The sequence below is a fragment of the Homalodisca vitripennis genome, chromosome 2 (genome assembly GCF_021130785.1).
Source record: "Homalodisca vitripennis isolate AUS2020 chromosome 2, UT_GWSS_2.1, whole genome shotgun sequence".
Taxonomy (NCBI): domain Eukaryota; kingdom Metazoa; phylum Arthropoda; class Insecta; order Hemiptera; family Cicadellidae; genus Homalodisca; species Homalodisca vitripennis.
This window is the reverse complement of record NC_060208.1, coordinates 127,052,666-127,064,367: the sequence shown is the minus strand read 5'-3', so window position 1 is coordinate 127,064,367 and position 11,702 is coordinate 127,052,666. Positions and strand designations below refer to the sequence as shown.

At 38.4% G+C, this 11,702-nt stretch overlaps 1 protein-coding gene across 4 annotated transcripts in view; it reads left to right on the top strand.

The window, feature by feature from the left end:
- The first annotated feature begins 8,724 nt into the window (after positions 1–8,724).
- LOC124354696 (GPI ethanolamine phosphate transferase 2) overlaps positions 8,725–11,702 on the top strand; it is a 59,069-nt gene continuing 56,091 nt past the window's right edge. Inside the window, exon 1 of one of the 4 annotated variants that reach the window (XM_046805342.1) lies at positions 8,725–8,865. The gene's annotated coding sequence lies outside the window, so the exon portion shown is untranslated. Of the gene's footprint in view, positions 8,866–9,299; positions 9,616–11,702 lie in introns of those variants that run through there. The other 3 variants (XR_006921705.1, XM_046805341.1, XM_046805343.1) reach the window with 3 other exon arrangements.

Genomic DNA, 11,702 nt, shown 5'->3' with positions numbered 1-11,702 from the left:
TTTTGCTGTATATAGTTTAAATAATCCTTTATTAATCTGACTTTGTTTATTTGAATATACTTATTTTGTTAATATTTAATAGGTTTGACAAAGAACAATTATATGGTTTCAAACAAGTCTTCAGCTAGGAAAAGTGTCATTGAAAGGTTAAATTATGTAAATCATAATTTATTTTGTAACGTTACTGATTTATTATCTATGCTTCTTATTGTGAAATTAGCTAGAAATAAATACAGTTTGACTTAAATTTTTATTCTGTCATATCAATATGTACATATTATATCATCATGCATATTATATTATATCAAATCAATTTACAAAACACTTGTGTTAAAAAAAAATTAAATTAGACTTTCAACTTTGCTTTAGCAAATATGCACAATAGGTTATTTTGTTTTTCAATCACAACTGTGAATTGGTTTGATTATTTTGAAAATATATATTTATAAAAAAAAGTGCACACCTTTCCCTCCCTATTTATTTTGAATCAAAAACATTATCACATGATCAAACATGTCATCATCAGAACTGTCTGAAATTAATAAGATTCAAGTGTTGAATGAGTACAGTATCCTCCTCCATTGGACTACAGTTAATATTCACAGTCACGATACACTAAACACAAGAAATACAATACACAGTAGTGAAAATAAACCATAATTTCGATATGAGATTGGTGAGTGCGGTTACAGTGTAACTGGCACTATACGTGGTAAGTAAAACAACATTCTTTCCCTTTTCCTGGGCTAACACTGAGGCAATGGCTAATAGTCAGGGTGGAGTGGGTGATTGGATTTCCAGTCAGCCACAGAGCACACTAGAATTGCAAGGCTAGAATTCTAGCCTCCTGCATTGAATATGTTGCAAATTATTGAATAAGTTTCCAAATAAGCCTGCAGTTAGTTTGGATGTAACTTCAACAATAATTTGAGTGGGCCACATCTTGTTACAGGAAATCTGCTCTAAATCAGTTATTTATCATTCTATTTAAATAATTTTGCTGTCATTAGATTAGCAATTCTTGATCAAAAATGCTACTTTGTAAGATATTCAAAGTTTAAAAGTTTTAATGGCCAACTTTTTGAAAATACTAGAGATAATTTATATTCTTTTCAGTAATTGGCCTTGTTATCATAAACATTTGAGCCAAATTTGGTATAATTTAATTAATTAATTTTTAAGATATTAATTTTTTATAAAAACATATACAGACAGATAAATGGGAAACTAAACATCAGAGACCCATGTTCATATGGTAAAATATGTATAAATCGTTCAAAAGATACTTGGTTTTCCGATCATATGTTAATTTGGTTATTTAAATGCATATGTGACAGAAACTGCCAAGTACAATATAATTGAATCGTTAAAGGTATGGGCTCTGTGGTGTAGTGGTAGTGCATTCATCTGGCAAGTGAGAGATCAGGGTTCGAGTTTGCCACCAAACTTTTTGAGATTCAATGTTTATTGAAATTAATTAACCTATTGCAGTTTATACCAATTTAAAGAATGTGTATACATATGTGTGTGTGTTACAAAAAAAAGTGAGTATATATATCAGACCTGTACACACAAGGTGTGATACAAAAAAATACGGTAAATACATTTTTATAGCGGGAACTGCTGACGATACGTTCATATAATGTAATTTGCCTAGTAGTTTGAACGGGCTGGAGCTATCAGTCAATTGGCAGAGCTGCTAGAGAGAGGTCATGTTTATCGTGTCTGTCGTGCATCATGGATTTCAAACAACGCATTTACATTCAGTTGCAAAATAATGCCAAAGAAGCTCACAAAATATTAAAATATGTGTATGGCTATAATGTTGAAACTCTAAAGAGGGGTCTAGGGGATGGACTGACCTTAATCCGGGTGATCCCCAATGAACTGGAAAAGTTGGTAATCCAACCAATAGTTGGGCTAGTAAGCGTCCGGTAATGGTCCTGCTCTCAACTGAACCCCAGGATCTAGACTAGTGCCCCAATTGTGCACTCTGTAGTAGTGGTGCCAGGTCGGTCATGACCAGTCTCGGCTGGTCTGTCCGGAATCGTACCACACACCGCTTTTGCATGACTGAGGACCCTCCAGTCCCACGTTGTGAGGCGGCCCGTGTCTAAGGGTTGCAGGGGTAGTGCGTCACAAACGGAGCCCGTGGGGGTTGAGCCCCCTCCCAAGTGTAAATAGGCTTACCTGGTCACGCGGGGCACTGACTGGGTGGACCTCGGTACTCGTGTGACCTTTTATGGATACTGAAATCCATTCAAAAATTAACAGATCTTTATCTGGAAAGGTTAAAGCAGGCAGTTGCATCTAGCAGTTTGGCTGTGGGTGTCTCTGCCTGTTCATCACGCTCAACTACCATCAACGAAGATTCAGCAGTTGGCGGTGTTGATGTAGAGGTCTAGCAGACCAGCTGAGAATGCAAGGTGTTCCAACTGATCATGGGAATCAAGGTCCTTCAGATCAATCTACAACAAAGCAAAGCTGATTCAGGTGTATTCTGCAGACGCTTTATGGCGGAAAAATGTCACGAGGCTCTAATACAGAAACCCTTGATTTGTAAGGGTAAAATATCAGGGCTTCCATGGCAGGAGTCAACATTGTCAGCGCCCATGTTAATAATGTAAGAAACGAGGTGAACAGTATTCTTGTTCTGGAATTTTGTTCCAGGGATTTCTCTCTGTCTGGCTGGTGCTGGACAAACCCTGTTGATCACACCATCATATATCCCGTATGTTTATGTGGATTCTACGCCCTCCAGAGAGATGGCTACCTTGGTTGATCATGTTGGGAGAAGCGGTTTAGAGTTCGTGATTGGCTGTGACGCTAATTGGCACAATAAGGCATGGGGCTACACCAACACAAATATCAAAGGCAAGTCGCTTCTGGAGTATATAATGTCCCGCAGTCAGGTAATTGTAAATGTGGGTAATGTTCCTACGTTACGCACACGGACGCGTAGGGAGGTGATAGATGAGACCTTATGACCGGGGGGGGGTTATGTTAATCGGATACCCGGCTGGCATGTGTCTGACGAGCCCCCCTCTCTGATCATGCTCACGTCTGCTTTAAAATCGGAAACCTGGAACTTCAAAACGTTCACTATAGGAATCCAAGAAACACAGACTGGTGTCATACAAGGTGAACCTAAGGTAAAAATAGAATCTGACGGTAGTAACCGGAAACGGATTCACAATACAGAAATACAGTGCAGTTGGATAAATCTGACGGCAATTTGATATCTGCAAATGTGGGTTTATTTGATCTAGTTGTCCTGTTATTTACAGGAAAAGATCCAAAGTAGCCTGGTGGACCTTTGAACTGGCCTTTTGAGGAGGAGAGTCAGAGCTCTATTCAGGAGAGCAAAAACTTGGGGTACTTGGGAGATCTACCACGAGGCTCTTGCACTGTACAACTGCACGGTCCGTATAGCTAAGAGATTAACCGGGAAGAAACTCTCTGCACTGACATTGACAGCGTACAGGGTTGTGCAAGGCTTCAAAAGCTATTAGCAAAAAATTCATCTCCGCTTAGTGGTCTCAGGGACGTCCAAGGTATATGTTACTTAAACGGAGGGATTTCTAAAACTCATGATGGAATCACACTCTCCGGACTGTATCCTTTATTACAAGGATAAACCACTCAACTGTGTAGGGAGACCTGCGGGGCATGCTCACTCACAGTGGAGTTTGGCTTGTCGTGCAATAACCTTCAGAAGGATTGAGTGGGCGATTACCTCATTTAGCACCTGGGTAGATGGAGTGAGACCGCTTTGCTTGCAACGGGGGTTAGATGTTCTCCTTCTCCTACTTTTGTAGGCTTTTCAGGGCCTTCGTGGCCCACAGGCGTATTCCTCTGTTCTGGAGGGTATCCAGGGTAGTGTTTATACCGAAGTAGGGGACTTCTAGCATGTCTGTCCTCCTCAAAACCATGGAGAAGATGGATTTATTTGGGAGGGATCTCTCTTGGAACGCCCTCTACATCCAAATCAGCGTGGTTACACTCGAGGAAGATCATGCGACTCAGCCTTGCATCAGGAGCCATAGTTTTCTTTATGGACATGGAAGAAGCTTGTGACAATACAGGCACTCAGGCGATTGACAATGTTGCCTAAATACGTGGTATTGATGGTCAAATATGCGACCGAATATGACCACAGACCATAGAATAAGCACCAGTGCTAGGACTACGTGGGGCTGTCCCCAGTGAGGTGTCCTTTCTCCTCTTCTGTAGAACCTAGTTGCAGACGACCTGCTCATATCTTTGAACAACAGTGGTATCTTAGCATAGGGGTACGAGTATTACATTGTTATTCTTGTGAGCGGCAAGTTCAACACAACAATCATGGAACTGACCAATAATGCTCTGAACATGGTGGGGAATTTGTGTGATGGGATGGGCCTTAGCGTCAACCCCACCAAAGCTGCCATGGTTGCCTTTACTTCGAGGCGTCAGCTAGAGGGTATTGGGTCATTCTTACTGAGAGTCTCTTCCATTGAGTTGAAATCTGTTGTTTAGTACTGGGGTGTAATCTTTGATAAGGTCCTGAACTGGGGACCCCATCTGGAAAGGGTTATCGCCAGAGGGAAATGGTCTTTAATTCAATGCAGACATATGATAGGTGGGTCTTGGGACTTAAGCGAAGGCATTTGTATTGGCTTTATGTCCCCGTGGTTAGATCTGCAATAATGTTTGGGGCTGTTGTCTGGTGGCCAAAGACGGAGGCCAAGATATTAGCAGCATACCTGGCTAGCATCCAAAGGTTGGCTTGCCTTGCTATCACTGGGGTTTTCCAAGTGCGCCGGGCAAAGCTCTAGACTGTTGCCTTAACCTCGCACTCCTGGACATTTTCATTCGGGCTATGGCCAGGAGAAGTGTCTATACTGTCTTCAGCAGGCGGGACTTTGGTCGGCCTCGGGCTGTAGCAGGAGGCACTGCAGAATTAGCATCCTTATTCAGGGAAATGCTCTGGGCATGCTACATACTCGTATTCTTGCCATATCTTCTAGGGAGGCTTAGTCAGAGGGAAATAAACTTCTTCCATCAGCGGAGCTTAATTATTTACAGACGGCTCTAAAACCAAAACTCTAAAACCATGGCACAGGCGCTATGGAATTGTGGGGATCATGTAGGGAGCTGGTGGTCCGTAGGGGTCCTTTTTCCACAGTATTTCAGGTTGAAGTTACTAGCCATTACGGAGTGTGCTCTGGGACAGATGTGGCTAATTTCCTGGCTAACTTGGACTCATCGTCCAATATGATGGAACCTTGGCAGTGTTTGGGGCATTTCTAGATGTCAATCCTTTGGGGACAAGGAATGGGTTCACATTGAACATGAGAGAAGGTGGAGGTTTCAACCGAGTCTGAAAATGAGTACAATGATTCTACTGTCGCCTTCCCCTAGGGTCCCGTCTGACCTCTCATTAAGTAGATCGGTGTTTTTTCGGGTTGTGGGTTTGATTACGGAACATGGTCACCTGAGGAAGTATCTTCACAAAGTCGGTATCCTTCGGGAGGATGCGCTCTGTAGAATGTGTGACGTTCAGGAGGAACCTGCTGAACACCTGCTCTTTGACTGCCCTGCAATAGTAAGGGAGCAGTACGCCATATTTGGTAGTTTGGACAAGGGTGGCGAATTTCCCCAGGAGGACCTGATGGGTTGTTTTCTGTCGTTTGTAGAGCTGTTGAAACCGTGGACTGGTCGGCTTTTTTGTGTGCTTTCGGGGTGAGCGAAATGCATGGTAATAGGCAGCCCAATAGAAGAAGAACTCTGAAGACCGTATAAATGGTATGACCAATTTAAAATTGGAAATGAATCGGTTGAAGACGAGCAACATTCGTGATTTCCATTAACCTCAAAAAAACAACCCAGCAGCAGTGGTCACTTCTGACTAGTTTATACCTTCCAGTTGAATCCACCCTGGGCACAGCCAAAACCGATGTGTCACTTAAATCTGGGCATCCTTATGTATGTCCAGGAGCGGCACATCACTAACCTCAAATATAGAGATTCTGGGGAGCAAGGGTAATTCGATAGGACTCCTCTACTGCTGGAGATTGTTGTAGTTGGTGGGGTTCGTTCCCTAAGTGTCAAAGTTTCTTGCTAGCTAAGACATAAGGTTGTGCTACTCCCTGCTTGTTTTGACTGGAGAGGCTGGTTCTGAGCTGGCTTCCCATTCTTCCAAGGGACATGACTTGTGATTAGTGTCCTAAATCACATTTACTAAATCTTTGAACATTAGGTTATGCCATTGACTATGTCCAGATCTGATAATCCTGACTTAAAATTTTTGATTTTGATTTCTTACCCATAGGGGTTTTGTAACCACCAGTTGTTTTATAATCAAGAAAAGTGGACTTGAATATTAGGCTAAATAAAATAGTATACAATACTTTAGTTTTATTATTTACATTCTTTAGAGTTCTTGTTGGGTTAAAAATGTTAGCATGATTTATCCACTATCTCAAATGTATTAATGTTTAATTCAATTGATTGAAAACTGTAATAAATGGTGATTCAAAAAGAACGCCGGTTTTGATATATCAAATTAAGAGATTTATTTTAACGAAAATCTGAAATCAAATTCATAAATATGTTCATAAAACCTTCCGATTTCATGTATGAAAAATAATGTCATGCATTGTCCTCCTCTGCTACGCTGGCACGCAACAACTCTGTCCATGAAATCAGCCATGACTGCACGACAAGTTTCCACTTCAATTTGGCCGACAACCCGTCGAATTTCCTCCTTCAACTCATTGATGGTTCGGGGTTTATTGGCATAAACTAATGACTTTAGATAACCCCAAAGGTGAAAGTCACAAGGTCACACGACCTTGGTGGCCATTGATGGTCGGAATTACGAGAAATGACGCGATCCTGAAAGCAATCACGGAGCAACACAATTGTTTCACGGGCAGCGTGGCACCATCCTGCTGAAACAACAACTGGTCAATGTCTACGTTATCCAAATGAGGCCACAAAAACTCCCTAATCATCGTACGGTATCGGTCTCCATTTACTGTCACAGCTTGCCCTTCCTGATCTTCGAAAAATAAAGGCCGATGACGCCGTCCGACCAAAAGCCGCACCAAACTGTCACTCGTTGTGGATATATTTCCCTTTCGTTAATCATGCGAGGGTTTTCTGAACCCCAGATACGGCAGTTCTGTTTATTAACAATTCCATTCAATTGGAAGTGCGCTTCATCACTGAAGATGATATTCATTGCGAAGTTTTCTTCCTCCTGCGAATTTCTCATTACCCAATCAACAAACTGTCGTCTCTTCTGGTGATCTGCCACTTTCAATTGTTGCGGTCAGCCGAATTTTAAATGGGTGATATTTGAGATCGTACCTAAGAATTCTCCGTACAGAACACCTTAAACCCAATGGTTGAGAACGGCGACGTATTGATTTCGCTGGGCTAACAGCCACACTGTCACGAACCACCTCAATGTTCTGTTCAGTTCGGGCACAACGACGACATCCAGAACTTTTGAGGTCGACTGTTGAACCCGTTTCTTGAAACTTTTTCATGAGTCTGCGAATTGTTGATTCATTCGGTGCTTCATTACGTCCTAGAGTACCGCGAAGTCGCCTAACAGTAGCCGCATAACTCTCTCCACTCTGATAAAACGTTTTCACACGTTTGCAACTATTAACACTCGTTGCGCACAAGTAAACTTCTCCATAGTTAGACACAGAATGCACTAATGAGAGAAATATCAGCTGCGTCAACAATCAAGGTCAAACATTGTTGCCAACCGATAAAATAAAATTTAATGGTCTTTTCAAAACCGGCGCTCTTTTTGAATCACCCATTAATACTCACAAACTTATTAAATAAAACATTTTATTTTGTAATGCAAACTAAACATTAAACAATTAGTGATATGTATCTAGACACAAGTCAATAGAGTTATTAAAATGGTTGTACTGAAATGCTAGACATTCTTACGCTCCCTGGTATGAATATAGGCCTATTCTTTTTTTGTAAATCCCTCCGGGCTACTCTCCACTGATGTTTTATGTAGCAAAAAACCCACCTTGATCTCTAAAGTTGTGAGATATTTATTTAAAGAGCCTGTCAAACGTAATGAACTGTTCTTTGTAAACATTGTTTTATGCCATCAAGGTTTGTTAACATATTGTGATTATGTCAATGTATTTTCTTTCTTCTTCCCCAATATATGATCGTTGGGTTCTACACTTCAAAGAGCAGTTGGGGCACCTTGTTTTATTAGCTGAGGGTTTATACTGTAGTATCATTATCAACATATCAGCAGTAAAAATAAATTCTTATGTCATTTATTATTTACATTATTTAAAGTTCTTGTTGGGTTAAAAATGTTAACATGATTTATCCACATTATCAAATTTATTCATGTTTAATTCAATTTATTGAAAACTGTAATAATACTAATAACAGACTCAGATTTTTTGCCTCTTTTAACTCATTAAATAGAGCATTTTATTTTGTAATGTAAACTAAACATTAAACAATTAATTATATGTATCTAGTCCATTTCCCACTAAAAATATTATTTATGTTTCAACTTTCAAAGAAATCTCAATAAAATGTATAAATTCAAACCATATATATATATTTCAATTTACGAAATATATGGGACTGCACATATAATAATTTAAGCTTTTCAACTCCCAATATAATTCTACCGTCATGCTCCAACCACAAAAGCAATGTTAGTTCTTTCTATTTCTACCTGTATCCGGTACTTCAGTAACCGAGTACAAGTTGTACTAGTCCTTATTTATTTACACTCATACGTTACAGAGTGCTCCTGAAATTTTCCAGTTACTGCTACTGCTAAACTAGTCTGAGTACTTTGTACCAGGAATGGCGGTAAGCGTGTACCAAGTACTTTCCGTTTACGATAACTTGTACGCTCTGTACAGACGAGTAACCGATACAATAAGTATCTTTAGTAGTAGTCCCAAGTCCCAACGTGATCAGTTGTCTCAGTAGCGATTGAGTTGCCCAGCTCTGAGCAGTTATGTACTGTGTTAGTTTGTTGTCATTCATTGCCATTAAGAGGCAACACCTAATTTTATTTTAATTAAATACACTTCATATAAACTGTATTTGTTACAGAAGATTTGAATTATCCCTGTATAAGCTTCCCCTGGTTATTGGTACAGTAGATCGTTTTTATTATAAACTTTATACATTCTGACCTGATCTTTGCCCTCCTTTTATTACTTCAGAAGTACTATTTTAACGATTTATAACCTAGTATTAAAAACTTTCCTTGGAGGGGATCCCCAAAGAAGATATCTGGGTGCGCCACTGGCGAGTGGCGAGGTGGCAGGTGGCATAGGATTACCGAAACGAAACCTATCCTATCGTATTCGCAGGCCCTCTTATCTCTACATATGTACATGTCAAATACAGTTCACAGCATCAATAAGTGATAGCTCTTATGAGAGAAAGATAATTGGATAGCCTATTTTATTTGTGGTTTAAAAGCTTTGTATTGGTTGCTGTGGGGCTGAGGTTTGTTATATCTGTTACAGTGCTAAATGTTATATATTTGGAGGTTACTATAATGTAAATAATACATTTACAGCCTAAGAAGATACTAGGCTTATAAAAGTAAATTTTTACTGTCAAATAATGATAGTAATTACAAGTCATAGGCCCTAGTATTTCACTTATCTAGAATGGTTAAATTCAATGTTTATAATTCCTACTTAGCAGGTTTTCTTAACTTTTTGACTAGAACATACTTAAAATGTAAATAGTATAGCAATTATATTTAAATAAAAGTTAGGAAAGACCTAACAAAAAAATAAATATTCAGAAAAGAGGATAGCTGTCAATGTCTAATGTATACTACCATAAGTTAAATCTAAATTTAATTTTAACCAACAATTCATTGAAACATTGACTAAGTATAACAGTCAAAAATATCCTTATAAGAAAACTATGAAAAAACTTGCCTTTACACCTAATTACCTGACCATTTTGCACATGCTTAGACCTACCCTGTATGAGGGCCTACCACCCCTCTTGAGACACAATCAGGCTGTAGTATAATAAGCGGCCACTAACACAATTGAATTACAATTGAATAATGATTATAGAATCATCAATATTCATGACTATCTAAAAATACTGATAACAAAACATCATACCAAAGGTAAATCACCCAGTGTTTGATAGCTTACCAGTGTTCTATAGGCCAAACATATTTTAGTTTCTGCTAAGCTCAGATGATATTTAATTATATGTTTGAGATTTTAAAAAAGTACAATTCTTTTTTAACCTATCCAGCTGATTAATTCTGTATTTGGAGGGAAGCAGTTTTGGTGGTAATTGTTAGAGTTAGTTATCAGCAAATAGAGCTCCCCTTAATAAGAAGGCTAAGTTAAGTATTTTAAATATATATTTTTTTAATTGCTAATTAATATGATATATACAGAAGGAATTTACATTAAATTCTCTTCAATTCTGTGTAAAACACAATTATCTAACCTTAACCTCAAAAAATAGGGTACTGAATCAATTACTGGATTGTAAAATTGTGTTTTAACCCAGTGTTTGAGTATAACAAACTATTAATCACTAGATGGGTAGGGTACGATAAGCGTACCTGGTCTTTTACATCGAAGAAAGTAATCATCAATACCTAATATTCACATCTCAAATCCTAGACTATCAATCGATATAAAAGTATCTATAGTCCTCAATGACAATCATATGTTTTAAATTAAAACATCAATTTAATATTTACAGTGATCAAACAAATTATTATAACCAAAATAGGAAAACTGAAGACGACCATATTTGCTCCTCTCACAGTTACTTCTTTCCCACAAATTTCACATAATGGGTTTTTTGATACGAGTCCAACATGTTGAAGTCACGAAAAACATGTCTCATCATCTTTCAAAGCAATGTTGTGTAGTTTTCTAAAATTGATTGCCATTTTTAATAATCAAATGCTACTTATATAAAATTGAAATATTACATTACGAGTATTATTTGAAAGTGTTTACAGCTGGTGTTATAGATTATTTAAGTTAATTGTTCAAAATAATTAATCAGTATCGATTGATTATATTGATGGTTATGATTAAGTAATGTCATTTGCCAATTTCGATATAGAAAACCGGGTCCGCTTATCGTACCCTACCCCACTAGATGACACGATTTCTAATGTTTGATAAATGGTTTATGAAGCTTTTAAAAATTAAATATTTTATGTAGAGGTTACAATTTTAATTAATTGTAGTTAACAATGTTACTAGGTCTAATAACAAGAACCTGAAAAAATTTTATTTTTCACTGATAAAAATCAAAGTTTGCTATAAACATGAAGACCTACTTGCATTGGATGCTGATAAAAAGAGTGAAAGCATCAATTCTGCCAGCAAGCGCTTTGGAATCCCACAATCAACTTTATCATACAAGGTATCTGGGAATACACCACTAGATAGGAAAATGGGATCACAGCCTCTTCTTGGGACTCAAGCTGAGGAAATGCTTTCTAATTAGGTAAAAGGTTTAGCTGCTCAATGATTTCCTGTCAACAAATTGGACTTTCTCACTTTTGTGCAACAGATCACTAAAGATCTTCACTTTACAAGATAAATTCCCGAATGGGTCCCCAGGGAATAAATGGCTTAGTCTGTTACTTTTAAGGGATCCTGAAATCTCTGAAAGAAAACTAGAGAAGT